General features: G+C 34.7%; 1 long non-coding RNA gene across 18 annotated transcripts in view; it reads right to left on the bottom strand.

Annotated features, from left to right (window-relative positions):
• Positions 1-21057, bottom strand: part of LOC102166202 (uncharacterized) — a 418378-nt gene that overhangs the window by 108543 nt on the left and 288778 nt on the right. For 10 of the 18 annotated variants that reach the window (XR_014822622.1, XR_014822611.1, XR_014822615.1 and 7 more), the window contains 4 exons: positions 18811-19066; positions 13849-13950; positions 9421-9555; positions 3733-3912 (listed from right to left, as the gene is read on the bottom strand). This is a non-coding gene — a long non-coding RNA (uncharacterized LOC102166202). Of the gene's footprint in view, positions 1-3732; positions 3913-9420; positions 9755-13848; positions 13951-18810; positions 19067-21057 lie in introns of all 18 variants that reach the window. The other 8 variants (XR_014822613.1, XR_014822614.1, XR_014822619.1 and 5 more) reach the window with 2 other exon arrangements.

Below are 21057 nucleotides of genomic sequence, written 5' to 3'. Positions count from 1 at the left end.
TTTTGATAATAGTGCTTTTTTCTATCTTGATGTGGTTTGTGCTTTATAGTCTGTTTGTAACTATAATTTCTACAACTGGAGTAACTTTAGTCTTGCAATTAAAAAAGCACAATGATCATTGACAATTTTTTGCCTTAGTGTCTATATTTATATTAGTCAATTGATTTCTATTTATATTGGTCAATTCTATTTATATTCTATTTATATTGGTCAATTTCTCTTCTTCTCCAAAGCTCATGAGGAATATATTCCCTTTGTTCTTGTGTGTTTGAAATTGTGTATCAGAAATGAAATATTGACTGAGTATAAAAAATACTTAGGTTCCTCTTTACTTGGGAAATTAAAAATTGCTGGTGATATGTGAGACCTTCTGTTGTTTACCCACTATAGACATCTTTATAGGATTAGTCTTTAACTTTGAACTCTAGGAAGTACAACAAGCATTGTTGTACTTTTATTACCTTAGAGATAGTAGGATCATTCAATCTATACATTAAAGTTTTTCATAGTAGTCTTATAAAGTTTTTATAGTCTTAGAACACCTTTGAATTATATCTTGAAATTTGTGTTTCTTTTTTTTTTAATTTTTTTAATTCAAGGATACCAATTACATCTATTTTGGATCTGCCATGGTATCTTCTTTATCAAACAGTTGTCCCTAATTTCTTTAATTCTCTTTGTTGTCTTTTTACTTTAACTCCATTATAGCCTATTTTTTTTCCAGTCTGACCTTCTGCTCCCTTTCCAGCAGAGTATATTTCCTTTCATGTTTTCTGTGTGGCCTCACTTTCTGAAAGGCTTTATTTTCTCTTGTTTGTCTGTTGAGCTCTGGAGGTTTTTGTATGTATGTGTGTATATATGTATGTATGTATCCAATATCTTCCTCATTCTCTAATGGCTCTGCTTTAAAATACTACTCTAAGTTGTTATTTTCCAAATAGTTTGGACAAAATCTTGTGTCTTGTCCAAGATCACATTTTTCTTCTATGTCTTCCTTATTTTTCTATTTGCATTTTTTCTGTGCCTTATTTTTTTCTTTAATCTTTTTACAGTTGCATCTGTAGCATATGGAAGTTCCTGGGCTAGGGGTTGAATTGGAACTGCAATTGAGGCCTGTGCCACAGCCATGGCAACACTATATCCAAGTCACCTGCAACCTATACAACAGCCTGCGGCAATGCGGGATTCTTAACCGACTGAGTGAGGCCAGGTATCAAACATGCATCCTCATGGACACTATGTTGGATTCTTGACCCACTGAACCACAATAGGCACTCCTCTGTTCGGTTCCCTTTTTTTTTTTACTTGCAGAATATTTGTAGATGCTAATTGAATAGTTTAAAGTATTGATTTTCTTTGTGTGAGGTAAATTCTGACTTTACCACCACCTCTCAGTAGGAGGTTTCTGTGGTATAAGAGTGAGAACAGTTTACAAGCTACCAAGATATTTTCCTGGTTCATAGAGAAATTTCTTAAGACACAAAGTTTTGAGTATGTGTGTGTATATGTTCATGTGTATATGGTTTACACAAACACACATGTACACGTACATATGTATAGAGAAAAAAAGAGGAATTATTTAGCTTTTAATTTTCCCGGCTGAAAGAAATCTGCAGTTGCAAGGCTGTTTACAGTTCAAAGGCTTTTCTTTATTTGAATTCCCTGGCAGATTATTTCTGTGTATTAGGGTTGTTTGTGTGCTTTCTTCTTCAGTTTCATCTCTTTACTTCTCTGTGATGATAAATAAGGTCTAGAGAAATCCCTACAGCTCATCCCACCATTCTAGAGATACAACTGTATTTTATCCCTCAGGGTGATTGCCTATACTGGAGAGTTCTCTATGCCAGAATTATCCAATGGTACAGCTGTAGGTTTTCTCAGCACTTTTTTGCATCATATTATTATTGTCACTGGATTTAGCCGGAATTCTTCAGGTAATTTTTAGGGTTACAGGTAGTTTCCAGCTTTACAAAAGATGAGGTATGCTTCTCATGTCTTATAATTCTCATTGTTTTGCAAGATTTCAGAAAGAAGAGGCAAAGGCAATAGAGATGTCATTATTATGCCACATAAACCACAAGTCAACTCTTAATATTTTATTTTGTTGTTACCATCTATCTACATCCATTGCAAACTGTGTACTTAGTCATTAGTCCTTTGAAGGTTAATGTGAGGAGAAATCTGAGACTAAGATTACTGTCTGAGTGACTAAAAACTGGAGGTACTACTGTTGAGTTAATCAAATATTGTCAGTGTACTTGGGGTCTGTTTTTATCGGGAGATCCTGATAACCTGATTCTAGTATGACATTGGTCTTGCCATGACAGGGACCATAGCCTCAGTTCAAAATAATGATATTACCATTCTAGTATATATATACATATGAAAGAGGAAATGTTAGGGCAATAAAAACCACTGAGGAGAAGAAGTATATTGAAACAAATTAGCCAGGTTTGAGAGGAAGGTATTTTGCAAAGAAATTATTCTTAAAGGAAGTAATGCATGAGTCAGATTTTGAAAGATGGGTAAGTACTATATGAACTGAAATTAGAGGGAACAATGAGTGAAAGGGAAGGGGAACTGAGAAAGCATAATGTATTAGTTCTATATTAGTGCAAGAAAAATTACCACAAACTTGGCAGCTCAAAAATCACCCATGTATTATTTCATAGTTGTTAGGTCAGAATTCTGGGTGTATATACGTTGAATTTTCTCCTTAGTGCCTCACAAAGCTGCAATGAAAATGCCATCCTGGCTGGGGTTCTTCTCTGGAGTTTGGTGTCTGCTTCCAAGCTTATTCAGGTTGTTGGCTGAATTCAATTGCTTGTGGTTATAGGACTAAAGGCCCCTGAGGCCAGGAGGCCATCTGGGGTAACTTTGAATATCTCTGAATTCTTCTTTCTCTGACCTAGACATTCTATTTCAAAAGGGCTCGCCTGATGGAGTCAGGTCCATCCACACTCAAAGGCAGCTATTATACAAAGTGTGCATGAGAGAAGATGGTAATTTTGTGAACCATCTCAGAATTCTGCCTACTGCATATGCTTTGTTGGATGAGATTTGAGATCTTAAATATGACTGTAGCACAGACTTGAAGCAGGCAAGCTGAAAGAGCAAGTAGAGGTCAAATGCCTACCATGCAATGGAGTATGAAATTGCCCTGTAGGAAATAGGGCACTGTAGATAGATTTTAGGCAGGCAAGATCTCTTCTGCTCTACCAGCTGTGTGGAAGTTGAGTTGGTAGAGATAAAAACCATAGAAAGGGATATTTTAATAAAGACTATTAAAGTATTCCTAAAAAGAGCCAATAAATTAACACAGTGATAATCAACAGAGAGGTTTACCTTTAGATATTAAAGAGATAAATGTGAATGACTGAATACATTAGTCATATATTTTTACACATTCATTCAGAATCTATTATGTGCCAAACAACACGTTGGGTCAGAAATGAATATAAAAGAGACAATGTTCTTTTTCTTAAAATGCAGGGAAAGACCAAAAAAAAAGGAAATGTATAAATAAGCAAGGCAATTTCTGTGTTTACTGCATGCATTAAGACAACTGGACAAGGTAATGAACTAGAAAACTTATCAATTACACTACTTTGGTCTGCAGTTAACATGAGACCCAACATTAAATGGCTTAAGTAAGAGTGATATTTATTATCTAACATAAATTAAAAAACAAAAATAAAAAACAGACTAGAATTAGTTTTGTGTCAGTGTTACCTGATTCAACAAGGTCATTTAGATTCTGATTTTCTCTCTCTTCTTTGCCATCTGATGTTGACTTTTATACTCAGGCTTTCACCTTCCTAAGCATAAGACAGGTGCGATGGTTCCAAGCTTCATTTTCTTACACAACATTGCCCAGCTGACTATTGAGAAGTTAGATCTTCTTTGATCTCCCTTTTAAGGCAAAGAACATTTTTCAGAATCCTGTAAGCAATATTTCTTTCACATCTCTCTTATCAAATTGCAACCCATGGTCCTCTCTGTACCAAATCACTCAAAGCATGCTCAAACTACTTTAACTTATTTAGAAAAGTGCCTTTTAACGTCAAACCAAGATATCAATATTTCTGTGTGTGAGACCCTGCCATTGTTTGAAAACTACCAGGTTAGATTATAAAGATTTAAACTCATAATCTCTGAAGGGTATTGCACTTAGTGAAATATGTCAGGCTGAGAAAGACAAATACGGTATTTATCATTCATATGTGGAATCCAAAAAATAAAACAAATGAATATAAAAAAAGAAATATACTCACAGATACAAGCAAAAAACTAGTAGTTACCATTGGGAAGAGGGAAGAGGGGACGGGGAAGATCGGTATAGAGGATTAAAAGGTAAAAATCACTGTTTAAAATAAATAAACTACAAGGATATATTGCACAGTATGGGGAATACAGCTAATATTTTCTAATACCTTTAAATGGGATTTAATGTTCATTTAAATGGAATTTAATGGAGTAAAATAAAAGTTTTGAATCATGATGTTCTACACCTGTAACTGATGTAATATTGTAAAAAGAAGAAAAAAGATTTAAACCCATCAGACTTAGACTAATGGGGCTGGAGCACACGTCCTCTGAAATATGTGATTATACAAGAAGGGTAAACAAACTCAAGATATTACAAATGGATAAACATGAAGAGTTGTCTGTTACAGGGAATGGCAGTGCAGGAGAATAATTTAGATGGGAAGTTAACGACCGGTATTTCTCAAAAGGTGATATTTAAGCTGAAGCCTAATGCTGAAATGGCCGTCAGCTAGCTTTGTGGAAAGTAGGAGGAGTTGAAAGCCTCTAAGTTAAATATGATCTTGGCATATGAGGAGACAGAAAGCAAATTAGTGTTGGAGAAGTTGGTGAGGTCGGTTCCCATAGTCTCTGAGGGTCCTAGTAGGGAGTCTGAACTAAGCACAGACATTTATTTCAGAAAATGAAGCATGGCGGTAGTAAGAGTGAATTTTTTTTCTCTTCACTCTAGTGCAAGGAAATGAATCATATAGAGAAATTTAGTGAGATGAGGGGATACATCTACAGTTTATTCAGTTGTCCCAGTGATAGCTTTGGAGAGGAGGGAAAACAAGTAGATTCAAAAATAAGAGGAGTAGGTTTGCTGATGAATTATAATATGGGAAGTGAAGAAAAGAATGAAAAAGAGAGAACAAATGAATTCTTTTTTATGTTTTAGGGGCTGAACAACAGGACAAACATGGGGTGAGCGATTTACTAAAAGAGTAACAAGGTGAATAAGAAGTTAAAAATAATATCTTTTAAAAAATAAAACTAATATTGGAGGACAATCTCAAGGTAAATGTTGAAAGAAACAGATTCAACTAATGCATGTAAATCAAACACAACCTGAGAAAATAATACACATGTCTCTAGGCTTTTGCAAATCTGAACTTTTAGCTTTTTAGAAAACAATCCAAAAGCAAACACTGACGAATGTCAAAGATGACAATAACAACTTGTAATGGGAGTTTCGAGACTCAAAAGTAACTAAAAATGTACAGAACTTTTAGGGAAGTTGTTAATATCACACTCTATAAAACCATAGGCAGGAATTTCAACAAAGTTATCAAAAGAGGAGGTCATTTGTGTTGGAAATATTTATGAAAAACACAGCCTGGAGAGGAAATTAGAAAAGTTCTCAGTTCCATCTAACCCATCATCTTCCTTCACAATCACACTCTTACATATTCATGCATTATGCCTAACTACATTGAGACTATCAGGAAAGAGCAAATCAGACTGTATTTTATATTCTTGACAAGTTAACTGAAAACTGCAGAATATATCAACTACTACCTTTCGAAATCTGTTGGCTAAAAAGAAGGAAAATTTGCTAAAAGCTTATTTTCCTGTCAGTAGCTAACTTGGAAAAATTAAGAGCAATCACACAGTGGAAAATGTACTTTTCATGTACTGATACTGTGGCAATATCTGCTAGTTATCCAGAGGTAAAGGAACATGTTTAAAATAAAATAATTTTTTTAAAATAATTTTTTGCAAGTCCAATTTTACTAAAAATTTTTTATTTGAGAAAATAAAAATACTATAAATGACATGCTCATAGAGATGTACAATCACTTTTTAAAAAATTGAAACAGGAGTTCCCGTCGTGGCGCAGTGGTTAACGAATCCGACTAGGAACCATGAGGTTGCGGGTTCGGTCCCTGCCCTTGTTCAGTGGGTTAACGATCTGGCGTTGCCGCGAGCTGTGGTGTAGGTTGCAGACACGGCTCGGATCCCGCGTTGCTGTGGCTCTGGCGTAGGCCGGTAGCTACAGCTCCGATTGGACCCCCAGCCTGGGAACCTCCATATGCCGCGGGAGCGGCCCAAGAAATAGCAACAACAACAACAAAAAAAAAAGACAAAAAAAAAAAAAATTGAAACAACTAATACATTCCAGGACCTTGTCCTATGACATCATAATATTCTGTTTCAAGGGGTTAAAAAATATATGACTACATTTATTCATTCAGTAAATACTTATTAAATGCCTACATGCACTAGACTCTATTCTAGGTACTGAACAAAGACATGAAATTCTTGTTCTCACAGAGTTTATATTCTAGCGGTAGAGGGACAAAAAAATAAATGCACACACAAAGAAGAAAAAGAAAGAAAAATACCCAATATCATTTTTACGTAAGAATTAAATTAGGCTGACATGGTGTTAAGTCCCAAAGGAAGTATAAGTCTTTAGAAAAAAGCAAAAGCCAGACATGGAGGCATCTTGGGAAGAGTATTCCAGGCAGAGTGAACAGCCTGTGCAAAGGACTCCAGGCAGGAAAATACTTCATGTGTTTGAGGATATAAAAAGAAGACCACTGTAGCTGGAGGATCATGGATAATGCAAACTGTGTTGGTTTCCTAGGGCTACTATAACAAATCAACACAAACTGGGGGCTTACAAGTAAAGAGATTTATTCTCTCTCATTTCTCTCACAGTTCAGTTGGGTCCTGCTCTCTCTGAAGGCTCTTTCTAGCTTCTTATGGTTGCAGGCAATACCTGGCATTCACTCCAATTTCTGACTCCATATTCACATGACCATCTTCTGTCTGTGTATGCCTATGTCTCTGTGTTCCAATCTGCTTCTGCTTATAGGAACACCAGTCATTGGATTTAAGGGCCACCCTAATCCACTATGACCATATCTTGATTATATCTGTGAAGGCTTTCAAATAAGGTCACATTCACAAGTACCAGGGGGTAGAACTTCAGTTTACCTTTTTGAGGAACACAATCAACCAACTGTGAAACTAATAAAACCTATTAGGACCGAAATATGAAAATATGACACTAACTATGTGAATGTACACATATTCAGTTTTCTCTTGTAAATTTTTTTTTGTGTGTAATTAAAAAAGTGACACAAAGTAATACTGTAACAGCCATCTCATGGTTGTTTACTTCTATTACAGGAGATTATGCTCCCTACAGCTTTTTTGGTAACTTAAGTCTCTGATCTATCATATTTAAAAACATGCATATTCACCACTTGTGCATATCATTAAAGTCAACTCAAAGGCAAGGAGATAATCAGTTATAAGCAGCTCTCGCCAACAAAGAATACTCCTGGTTTCTCAAGGGAGGTATATTTTTTTCCTGGAACTTTGCTATGTAAGCAACTTCTCACTTGTAGATTCATATTGAGGACACTTGGATGGATATTACACTCACTGCTGAGGATTATATTCCACAGCAAGTTTCAAAGCTTGTTTCATAAAGCATGTCAAAAACTTAAGTGAAGAAAGCTATCATTCAGGCAGTTAAAATCATGTGATCCAACCTTACTTAAATCAATGCTTTTAATCTTTTTCTGCCTCTACACCATGCCTAGTTTCAAGATAGTCCTGTAAGTAAGATCTCTCATTGGGAATTATAATTCTCAATTGGGAGGATAATAAAGATTTTGATATGGGGCAGAGTGGGGGTGGGGAGAGAAGGGGATTGTCAGAATTCCCACAAAGGTTTAGATAGGGAAAACTCCATCCTCTCTTTGATATTTCATGTATTCACAGTTAAAAATCAGTGATTTAAAATAACTAGTGTGTCCACTTATCTCACTTAAGAATGGGTAAATAAAACCCAGAGTAATAGTGCTTAATGATATTTAGTGCTTACTATGTGTCAGACACTGTTCTAAGTACTTAACCTATTTAATTCTCAACCCAACCATGATGAGAAAACTAAGGCACAAAGAGGTGTTAAAAGGCTTATTATCCTAGGTCACATAGCTGGAAAGAGACAGGTTTGGAATTCAAAATCAGGCAAACACCAAAGGTTGTGGTGTTAACCACTATAATATTCTGCTTGCAATTACTGTAAATCCACAATGATTTAAAAACATAAATACATGACCACAGCTAAAACATTATTATTCCATCATTCATTCGTGGATACTTTCATATTTTATCCATTTCTTTTTAACGAGATGAGAAGAGTCCAATACTATATTCTTATGAATATTCAACAACCTCAAAGTTTTAACAGCTCTGATTTGGATTTTGTGAGCTAAATCCACACTTCTGGATTAACTCATCATCTTTAAGAAGTCGTGCCTCACACTGATTTCTCATCCTTCTGGTGGCAATACTTATTTGCTGTTCACTCCAACAACTTTACTGATTGTACTTTGCTGAACAGTATTCTGATTTGGAAGCCCAATACATCCAGGAAATGTCAATCAAAACAATGAAAACAACACTAGAAGTCACCATCTTCCTCCTGTTTCTAGACTTGCCCCCCTATACACATGAGATGCAGAGTGATTAAATTCATAGGCCCCATTCTCTGGCATTGCAGAGGCTTCTATATCTGTGGGGTGGTTTCCTCATTGATTAAAAAAAAAAAAAAGTATGGTGAGAAAAAAATTATAAAATATAAATATATAAACACATGGCATAGTACCTGACATATGTAAATAATCAATAGATGATATATGTCAGTTTTATTAACCTAAATGTCTGTCAGAAACAGGTGTTTTGGCTAATTCTATTGAGTTCCCACTCTTAAGGTACTCCTTAATAGGAAATAGAAGATGCTTATATTGAGAATTAATATCTGTATCAATTATTAAAATAATTGTTATCATTTAATTTATTATTTCATTTATTATTTTTGTACTTTTCTACCTCATTTATAAATAAAAGAACTTTTATATAATATATAGCATTGTGTATGTTTATCCACATGCACACACACACACACACACATAATATCTAGGTAGACCTGTTTTGATATACCTTACCTTTCCTTATGCTTAATTATTTTTGGTGCTCCTTCCCATGCCGCAGAAATTGGATCATTTTTTTTTTCTGCCTAATGAAGTTTAGCTGTACTTCATCATTTTCTTTCAAGAGAAAACTCTCCTCTCTCCTTTCCCAGTTGTTACTTACCAAATCTGGTGAAAATGTCCCTGTTAATAGTGTGATGGCAAAGTATTCCAGCACTATTTCTACATCCAGATAATACATAACAGTTCCAAAAATACATAGTGTGTTCTTGGTAGTCTGAAGACAATGATCTCACATCTGTTGTACTTTCCAAAAGAGTGATTTCAACGGTGGAAATTTAAAGCCAGCAGAAAGAGAAAATGATTGGGTGAAAAAGGTAATTAGAGGAAGTTGTTAGGACTCTCAGGGATCTTCCAATTTCATCTTTGTAATTTCTTTCATTTTAGCAACAATAATTTTACACTAATTCAACAAAGGTTATTTCATACTTCGGGCACTGTCAATATAAAAAGTTTTCAGATTTTTAGCAGAAAATGACAGAGGTGTCTTTAATCACACAGAAAATCATACAACCATCATTTATTACATACTCCTTCAAACATTAATTATTATTTTTTTTTTCCTGGCCATGCTCATGGTGTGTGAAAGACTGAAAATTTCTGGGCCAGGGATCAAACCCATGCCACAGCAGCAACCCAAGCCACTAGAATGACAACACCCAATCTTTAACCTGCTGTTCCACAAGGGATTTCCCAAACATTCATTCTTTGAAAAAATATCATGTTATTGTTCAATGTTCAAGGCACAAGTAAATACGTGCTCCAGAATATAATATATGCCTTGTGGGTGAAGACTACAGCTGACTTGAGAAAATAGAAGTGAAAAATAAGAGTATTGATTTGTATGGGCAAATATTAAATTATTTGATTCACATTACAAAGACCCTGCATAGCTACCTAAGTTTGATATATCCAAGTCTAAATCCCATTCTGTGTTACATAAAAGACCATTTTATCTGTATCCTACATTTCTACTCTTCCATTCATGTTCCCTCCATATGTCCTCTTTTTTGGCCTTCTATTTGTTTAACACAAACTTGACCATCAAAACAATTCTAAATTCTACTTCTTCCATTCTGATTTTCCCTTTTCTGATCTTCTGATTCAACTGAATCGCAAAAATCCACAGGCACACTTTCATGACTAGGCAGTTATTTTATTAGTCTTGCTTCTTCAAACGGATGCAAACTCCTTAAAGGCAGGAAGCATGTCTTTATTTTTTAAGATATTAACTGAGAACACATTAAAAAGTGTGTGCATACAGGAGTTCCTGTCATGGCACAGTGGAAAAGCATCTGACTAGGAACCATGAGGTTGCAGGTTCAATTCCTGGCCTCACTCAGTGGGTTAAAGATCTGGTGTTGTTGTGAGCTGTGGTGCAGGTTGCAGCCATGGCTAGGATCTGATGTTGCTGTGGCTGTAGCATAGGCTGGCAGCTGTAGCTCTGATTAGATCCCTTGCCTGGGAACCTCCATATGCTTCGAGTGCTCCCCAAAAAGAAAAAAAAAGTGTGCGCCTACAATAAATGTTGATAAACACATTAACTGAACAAAAAAGATCAAAGAGCAGTATATTTTTACCATCCACATTTTTCCTTATAACAGTTAAGCTTTACTTAACTTGGAAGAAAGTTCTCATTCTTCCACATTTTATTTTTCCTGTTAGTAGTACCCAAGATTCACTCAAAATATTAAGACTAGATATTTTGAGTTCCTATAAATTATTTCTACAGTAGAATTATATTGTTATTGGTATTGGGATAAATGATATGATATATATAGCCTGAAGAATATGAGCATAAATAAAAATGACTCACATCCACAGGAATAAACTTGATTCAGTTGATAACCAAGTAGTATGCTGATACCTACAGGAAATCTGATAGTCACGAAGCAACGTTCATGATATGTCACAATTCAAAGAAAATGATTGCAATCAGAATAACATGCAATTTAGTTGGCTCTGATCAGATGATGACTATGACTAACTAAATTTCAACAGATTTCAGTGGGTGACCTTAGACAAAGGTTGCCACCACTCTCATTTTCACATGTAACTAGAACATATTCATATTGTAAAATATTTTCATTCTATGGCTTTTATTCTGCAAATGATATTTTAATAGAAGACTATTCCATTAGTAAACAGACTGGTCTTGCTGACACATCTTTCCTTTTAAAATATACTTTGGCTGAATTCTAACAAAACCATTTTGAATGCAAAAGGGATGTTTTTCAAGCCAGATGGTTTATCTAATAGGAATGTTTTCTGATTAGAGAAACAGCAGTAGATTCATGATCACAGCAGGTGCCAAACTGGTCCTGTAGTTTACATGAATTTGCAACTGAAAAAGTCATGAACTAAAGGGAATCTATTTTATAATGTGCCACAGTCTATTCTAAGAGAAAGGAAGAATGTAAAAGATGCTACCATATCAGATGCAGTTCATATATCATTTATTGATATGAATGTAGCCACTCTTGCATTTTTGATAACAAAATTTAATTGTCATTCAAATGCCTCAGTATTTTGTGGAGACAATAAAATTTGAAAATCATAAAAATTTTCAGCAGTCTCCTTTTCTTTCTTTTTTTTTTTTTGCTTTTTAGGGCTGCACCTATGGCATATGGAGGTTCCCAATCTAAGGGTCAAATCAGAGCTGTAGCTGCCAGCCTACACCACAGCCACAGCAATGTGGGATCTGAGCCATGTCTGAGATCTACACCATAGCTCACGGCAATGCCGAATCCTTAACACACTGAGCGAGGCCAGGGATTGAACCTGCAACCTCATGGTTCCCAGTGGAATTAGTTTCTATTGCACCACAATGGAAATGCCTTCTCTTTTTTTTTTTTTTTTTTTTTTTGGCTGCTCTAGCAACATGGGGAAATTCCCAGGGCAGGGATTGAAACTGAGCCACAGCAGTGACAAAGCTGGATCTTTAACCTGCTGCATCACAAAGGAAATCCTATGATAGCATAATAATCCAAACTATACTTTTTAATCTAAGTAATTAGGAGTCTTTTTATTTTATGTATGTATCTATGTACGTACGTATATATGTGTGTACAGTTGATGTACAATGTTGTGTAGGAGTCTTCTTATTTTAAAAGGTATCATTGTTTCTCTTTTCAATGTCCTTATTCCTTATACCTGTATTTTTCTTTTGTTTCGAAAAACAATTTTTCTATGTACTGCTAATCAGGGAAGCAGAATGTTATCATTATGCTAGGCTCAGCTATACCTAAGTATGTGTAAGTAGGAACCTTTTAGGTCCTGCAGAGATGGCATGGGAATGCAGGTTCCTGAAAAAGGGAATTATTGCCTGTTAAGATAGTGTGATTTGCCTCTGGGTGCTAACATGACTACTGGGGACACAAAAGGCAGGAAGCACACAGATCCACACTTTGACTCAGCAGCATCTCATTCCTAATGGTTTGCTGAGACCACCAAACACGGAGTCACCTCACTACGTTGTAAGGGGCAAAGTGTTTTGTCATATCCACCCACCTACTTTCTTACTTTATTTATATCAGTGACTCTGTTTATTTGCTGCTTTGGAAGAAAATCAAAGTAAAAGTAACCTAGAACTGAGTCTAGCATTCTCAGTCAGCCTCACTCGAGGAAAATTCCATGGTTTGTTCTAGAACAGTTAGTTAAACAGAGACTGTTGGTGCCTGGAACTTGTTCAAATCAGAAATATATTACCCAGAAGAATCATAATTTCATCATTATTTTAGTAATTCCATAATCTTGTCAATATACTATCTAAATCTTCTCTGAAGGTGTTAAGCAAGCATCAAAATATGTCTAAGTATGTTAAAATTTGAAATCTCATTTTCTGATGAAATATAATGTTTAGCAAATATTTTTTTATACATGGAGCTGATATTATAGAAATCTTCATGACAGCAAATTCTGTACCTTATATAATTTCCTCTAATTAACCAAACTCCTTCTGAGTTTTAAATGCATTATTATTACAACTTGTTTTGGCACTTATTCATGCATAGACTTAAAACCTTATACTGTATAATTATTTGATATAGAAACTTTTGTTTTTTTTCAGGTTGGCTATAAGCATTAAAAATATAGGAAACGTATATCCCATATTCAATTCCTTAATAACTCTGTATTATGCAGAATTGACTATTAATGTGCTCATTTTATTAAATTCTTTGGTTTCTTATAAGAGGATAATTCTGTTGAAAAAAAAAAAGGGAACTGTTTTTGAGTCTGCTCAAGTTCTAGAAGTCTGTGATTAAAAACTGCTCTAGCCCTAAGTAACATTATAGCATCTTTCATCCTTGCCTTACTGAATGAAGACAAATAATCTGCACTTTCTTTTACAATGTTTTCACATTTGCTTGGGGTCAGTGTTTCTTAGAATAAAGGTGTGCAAATGCATTCTGGTAATCAACCAGTGCTCAATGAGAGTGGCTTAATTCCCCCTTTAATTTTAATAATATTCTGTTATGTAAAATATATATTATATATATATATATATATATATAAGCACATATCAGGTCACCTGGATGATCATTATAAACAAGGACTTCTGTGAGAATCCAGTGCCTGCACTGCATATCCATATGGAAATAAGTTGATGTCATGAAAGGATACTTCAATGGTCCTGAGAAAATAAGAAAAAGAACAAAGGTAGGTTTACACACCAGTAGTATGACCTTTCTCCAATTATGTTAAGTTATTACTTAAGAAGTCAAGCCCAAATGAAGGCAACTTTTTCTGTTTTGACAGAAGTTATATAGAAAATGTGAATAGAGAAAAACAGAAGAACAATTATCACAGGGACTGCAGTAGGGGCCTATGTGCCAAACTCAAAAGAGCTTATGTCACATCAGGTAATGCCATTTTATGCTTCCAACACTGATTTAGTTTGTGCAAAATAACATCATAATTAAATCCATTTAATGTTAATTCTATTTTTAATACTTTAAATATGTCTTGGAATACACTAAAGCTATAAATAAAAAGAGAGTATACCTAATTATATGTTTATCAGATGTATAGTAAAAGCAATTTAAGTCATTAATCATGGTCTAGGGAAAAACTTTTCATCCTTCAAAGGGATTGCCTGCATTTCTCAAGCATAAGAAATGCTGCTAGAGATTACATGTGCTCCCTATGGTTTTCTGGGTATTACTTTATACAATGATGGAGCAGGACATGAGGATCAATTAGTTCTGTTCAGTAATGAGCAAATGTTTTCTGTAATGGGCCAGACAGTAAATATTTCAGTCTTTATAGTCTATATAGTCTCTGTTGCATTTACTTAACTCTATTATTATAACAAAAAAATCAGCCATAGATAACATGTATATAATAAGCCAGGGTATCCCAACAAAAGTTTTTTTTTTTTTTTTTTATAAAAATAGGCAGTGGGCCAGATTGAGTCCATAACTATAGTTTGTTCATCCCCGAATTAGTTTAGTGGCCTCAGGATATGGTATTAATATAATACCTCAAGAGTAAGTTATCTATTATCCCAGCTTCTAAAAATTAGAACCTAGTACCATTGCATATTTTTCCAGGAAAAAATTAGAAACTAGACAAAATTTTCCAGTTGTTTCTTACCTTCTCTTATAAATGGCTTATTATTTAGAGAGGTTGAACAAAATCCATCTAAAGTAAAAAGATAAACTTTGTACAGCTCAAAAAATGGACAGTGGCATAAATTATCTATTCATGCCTACTAAATAACTATAACAATTAGTTACTTATGCTTATTAAATATTTTAAAGGAAATGATCACCATTACTAAAGCCAGCATTGCATTTTCCTTCTGTAAACATAAATTTTAAGATAGTTTCAGGGTTATGTTTGATGAATGTGCCTACTTCTTGGAAGAAACAATGTGGCAAGGTAACAGTTTAGTAATGGCAGCAAACCAACTTTCCAATGTCATCATAGATGTGTCTAATGCATTCTAAGTACCCTGTGTTCTGGAACAGGCATTTTGCATCTTCTGAACAATGATTACCTTTAAAAAGAATAAATGTAACACATCAGGTACTTTCATTACTTGCCAAATGAAAGCTATAATTGAAATACAATACATAAATAACCAAGGAGAATGCATAATTTTTAAAAATAGGTTTTCACATTAAATACAATTAATCAGGATATGTTATAAAAAACTGATAACCCAATCCTTTTAGCAAAATAGTAATGTTTATATTCACAATACATTTATGTAATTATAAGAAAATCCTAATGCTTTGAAGAAATTCAGCAAATTAAATGTATTATTATAATTTAAGCAACTTTATAGAAAAGGTGATTTGTAGTGTTTAATAATGTACATGATCATAGTCTGTTTAAAAAATACACAAAAATAATAATTTCCATCAATCTCTAATAGTTATTACTTCCAGTCAGTTAAATTTTGACGTTTAGCTTATGTTTTTATTTCCAATTTTTATTTTTTTGTGGCTGCATCCTAGGCATGTAGAAGTTCGTGGGCCAGGAATCAAATCTGAGCTGCAGCTATGGCAACACCAAATCCTTTAACCCACTATTCTGGGCCAGGGGTCAAACCTGAGCCTCTGCAGTCACCTGAGCACTGAAGTCAGATTTTTAACCCACTGCACCACAGCAGGAACTCCAATCTTTTTATTTTTCTAATTCCTTGCAGAAGATTGTAATTTTCTAATGTCATTCTCATTTTTCTTCATTTCTTCTACTGTTACCTTATTGTTTATTCCTTCATTCATTCTCTCCTATTAAATCATTTATTTATTCATTCTTTTTTGATTCATTTCATTGTCCAAGCTTTATTAATCATTTTACATTAAATTAAGCATTAAAGGTATTTTGTGGTTATTATATACCTTGTATATTGCACCTGATGGCTTATATGGAAAGCAGCCATGTATAGATTGTTAAATGGTATAACAACGTTGCAGTCATCTAACCTTAATGAGGCAGGATATAGATGGAGGGTGTCAGGCTTCCAGTAACACTGGCCTACAACTTAAAATAAGTAACTTTAAAGCAAATGACTCCTCTTTGAAAATACTCAACAATATAGAAGTGTTTAAAATGAAAGCAAATTTTTCATATCTTTCCCTCCAAGCTCTTTTACACTAGTTATAATCTGAGCACAATGATGAATACAATTTAGAATTTGCACATGCAAGTATTTTATGTGTATTTATATGTACACATATATGTGTGTATAGGAAAAATATACAGGACTATATCTATTTTTACAAAGTGAAACCTGACTATATATACTGCTCTGCAATTTTCTTTTTTCTCCACCCCACAAACAAAATGGCATGGGCATCCTTCATATCAATATATTTCATTCTTATAATAGCCAGCTCCTCCAAATTGTAAGTATACCTTTCCCTATTAAGCCATTGCCCATATTAATAAGACATAAGATAACTTCATTTTCTTTCTTTTCTAAGAGTGAAGTAATAATGAACAACTAAGTTGGAGAATTTCTACAGGATTAAATTCTGGAAGTGGAATTTTTCTTTTTCCTTTTTTTTTTTTTTTGAAAGTTGAATTTTTGAGTCCTAATGTTTGCATATTTCAAATGTTGACAGAAGACAGTACTTTGTCCTCCAACTTAGTTTTCAAGAAACTGTGTGTTTCCCCACACTGTTACAGTCCACAACAATTGCTTTCATTAAAAAAAAAAAAAAAGCCTACTAGAGAATTTTGAAGTATACTTGTCTCAAACACATTTTCTTATCCCCAGTGTTTCATTATTCTTCATATTATTTTGCTCTTATTTCTTCTCCTACAAATCACTTTAACTTCCTTTGTTCATTGCTCTTGTATGTTGTTTAAATATTTTCTCACTGATTTGATAATTTATTAATATATAATTATCATTAACCCATAGTTTACTAAGTTGATTCCAATAGCACCTAATCATGGATGTTGTTATCTATAAATTACTCTAAAAAAGAATTATTATAGTTGTTTTGTCACCATTTTACATTGTTTATAGGCTATATATCTTTTTTTTTTTACTCAATGAATTTTTTTACATTTATAGTTGTACAAGGATCACCACAACAAAATTTTATAGCATTTCCATCCCAAACCCTCAGTGCATCCCTCTACCCCCAACCTGTCTCTTTTGGAAACCATAAGTTTTTCAAAGTCTGTATTGATTTATTTTATTTTCTTCCTTTGTTAAAGTCTCAACATTCTTCTAGAACTATCAATCAAGCAAAGCTCAGTTTATTAGAGGGAGAGAGAGAGATGTTTATTAGGTTTTAGTGCCTGAGCAGAATGCTTTTAGAGTGAGACTTGCCAGGAGGGAAACTGGTTGGGATTTGGCAGGATTTGAGAAATAATAGTTTTGGATTGATGGGCATCAAGAAGTGAGCTTCTTGAAATGAGTACTGTTGAATAAGCTATTAGTCTTGATTAAAAAGCTATTTTAGTCTGTTCACAGTCTTATCTTTGAAGAGCAAGAATTTCCTAGAGCAAGTAACTGACTTATTTTTGCTTGTTCTATTTATTGTTCCATAGAGGGTCAAGAGAGTATGCTTAGATATAGTTTTATTTAACACAACAACCACAAATTATATTTGTTTTGGTTTTAAACTTTTTTGGTTCATTTTGTTGTTTTCTAGATTCTTGAGGTGAATGCAAATTCAACTTATTATCAGGCTTTTTTTTTTTTTTTTTTTTTTTTTTTAAAGCATTTAGGAGTTCCTGTCATGGCTCAACAGTTAATGAAACCTGACTGGCATCCATGAGGTCACAGCTGTGATCCCTGGCCTTGCTCAATGAGTTAAGGATCCGGTGTTACTGTGAGCTGTAGTGTAGGTTGCAAATGCAGCTCGGATCCTGTGTAGCTGTGGCTGTGGCACAGACCAGCAGCTACAGCGCCAATTCAACACCTAGCCTGGGAAGCTCCATATGTCAAGGGCACAGACCTAAAAAGCAAAAATAAATAAATACATTACTTAAAAATTTTAAAAAGCATTTAATGCTTAAAATCTCTTTGAGTATGATTTTAATTTATGATTTGATATGAGGTGAGAGTCTAAATAATCTATAATTTCAATTTTGATTTCTTTAATACAAATAATTGAAAAGAGTATTTTTATTTTCAAAATGTAATTCGTTTTGGCTATTTTTGCTTTTAATTTTTAATTTTAGTCTATTGTCTTCTGTTATAGAAATTTTGCTCACATTTTATTGATTTTTAAACTAATATATTCTAGGGGTCCATTCGGAGCTATGGCTGCTGGCCTATGCCACAGCTACAGCAACATGGGATCCTGCTGCGTTTGCAACCTACACCACAGCTCAGGGCAACACCAGATCCTTAACCTACTGAGCGAGGTCAGAGATTGAACCTGCAACCTCATGGTTACTAGTCAGTTTCGTTAACTACTGAGCCACTACAGGAACTCCATTCACTGAAGAATTTTTACTCTATTATTTTGTGAAATAGTTTTCCTTTATATGACTTGGAATTATGCTTCTCAGTACATACATGCTTATGATGGCTACATCTTCTTGGTGGATTATATATCTTGCTTTGGGGTCTAGCTCTTGCTCCTCCAGCTCCATACTTCACCTTTGCTGCCTTCACCTTTGCTTCACCACTGCTTGTACTCATTGTCCCAGAAATAACTCTCAGGAAAACAGCACATTTGCGTTTTAGTATTCACCCTCTAATTTTCCATCAGCATGTACTCAGAATTCTCCACAGGACAAGCTGTTGTTTTCTAGAACAGTCAGGTCTCATCCTATCAACAACAACAACAACAACAACAAAAATCAGAAGATGTCAGTCTACGGAGATATACCACAGTGACCATTTTTTCCATTATGAAACAGAATACATTCATTACTTATAATCAAGAGTCTGGAATAGCTTTCCTGATATGGAGTCTGCTTTTTATTTACATGGTTATATGATTCATTCAAGTGATTTTTTTCTATAATAAAAGAATATGTCTTAAAGATATGGCTGTTTATCTCTATTTCAAAACAGAAATTTGCTATTTCCTTTGAAACATCACAAGAGTTAGTGCAGGTTCTACTCCCTCCTTCAGGATTTCAAAGAATCTAGGGGCCATGTCAGAGTTCAATTTCAAAGCAAGCAATCAGATACTCCCAGAAGTCTCCGCAACAAAGGAGTTTTCCCCAAGTTTACCTAAGCCCAGAGAGCAATTTAATACAATAAGTGAGGTTCAGTCATTAGAGGCGGATGGCACCTGGTTGAGTTCTTATTGTCCTACCATTTACTGTGAGACCTTGAGCAATTTAGTAAATTTCTTTACTCCTAAATGCAAAATGAGAAAAATACTAGAATTTGCCTTATACAACTATTGCCAGAATTAAATGAGATAAAATCCGGAATGTGTTTTGCAAGAGCTTGGCACAGAGTAAGGTCTCAATACAAAATAGCTAGTATTAGTAATAGAAGCTCAATCCTGAGATGATAAATATATGCTTGGCTTGCATATTGTTCCAGGCATCATTACCTTTTCCCTAGGCAGAGATCACTGTTACACCTAGAAGCAAGGGCCAAGGACCCATCAGTATCTGAGAAAGCACATAGAACAGAGTACAGAGTACAGGTGCTAAGAGATCCATTTAATTCTGACGGATGGCATGTGTCTGCCCTAGGGCTATTTTTAACAAGCCCAACAAAACTGCATCAGATAGTCTTCTGTAGCCTCTTAAAAGCACTGCCAGGACTTGCCAGGGTCTAGAACCAATGGGAGCTTTGTGTAAATGTATTTGTTTTCCTTTCTGGCCAAGGATTGTTCTTTAATTATGACTTAAATCCCTTGTCACATTATTTAATAATATGGTTCATTTTCACTATCCTTCTATCCATTATAATGCAAATAGTATAAAATATATCTCTAGTACTAAATACTTGTTTTCCTTTTTACACTCCTTAAGTTTCTGAGAGTTGGCTGCTGCCTCAGATCAGCAAGATGAGTCTGCAGATAAATGACCACATGTGTATACAACAAAGTACCCTGTCCCCTGCATTATCCTTGTGAGAAAAAGAATATGGCTGCTGCTTCACTTTTGCCTTCCAAACCTCATGAAGAATGTCTTTTGACCCAGCGTAAACTATTCAGGGAGGGGAACTAAGGAAACATAAAAATCCACATTTGCTCAGTTGACCCACAACAAAAACCTTAACACAATAATCTCTGGTTGGATGTCTTAAGAGTTCTGATTGTGGCTAGTATCCATGAGGATGCGGGTTCGATCCCTGGCCTAGATCAGTGGTTAAGGATCCAGCGTTGCCATAAGCTGTGGTATTATTGGCAGACATGGTTAGGATCTGGCATTGCTGTGGCTGTGGTATAGGTCAGCAGCTGTAGCTCTGATTCGACCCCTAGCCTGGGGAACTTCCATATGCTGCACATGCAGACCTAAAAATACAAAAAAGAAAAAATAATACTAGGATGTCTTTAGGTACCTCAACTCAATATCTCCAAACATAATCTCTTGATTCTTATCATTTTCTGCCCTCAACTTTCTTGTCTTCCAATGTTCTTTAAATGGAAGAAAATAATGACACTACTTACCTAGTTGCTGAGGATTAAAAATGTTGCATTCTCATTTCATCTTTCTCTTCTCTTAAACCTCATATCTAATTCCTCAGTAACTGCAGCCAGAGCAAAGGTAATCAGAACTACCTTGAGATATGTTCTTATGGTCACTCTTGTCACCACCTCCACCACCAACTCAGTTGACATCATCATATCTA

This window comes from Sus scrofa, chromosome 13 (genome assembly GCF_054392235.1).
Source record: "Sus scrofa isolate SSC_HxYL_T2T_F1_AM1 chromosome 13, Sscrofa_HxYL_maternal_Yorkshire_Landrace_v2.0, whole genome shotgun sequence".
Lineage (NCBI taxonomy): Eukaryota > Metazoa > Chordata > Mammalia > Artiodactyla > Suidae > Sus > Sus scrofa.
Note: the sequence above shows the minus strand (reverse complement) of the source record. Positions and strands in the feature narration are given on the sequence as shown.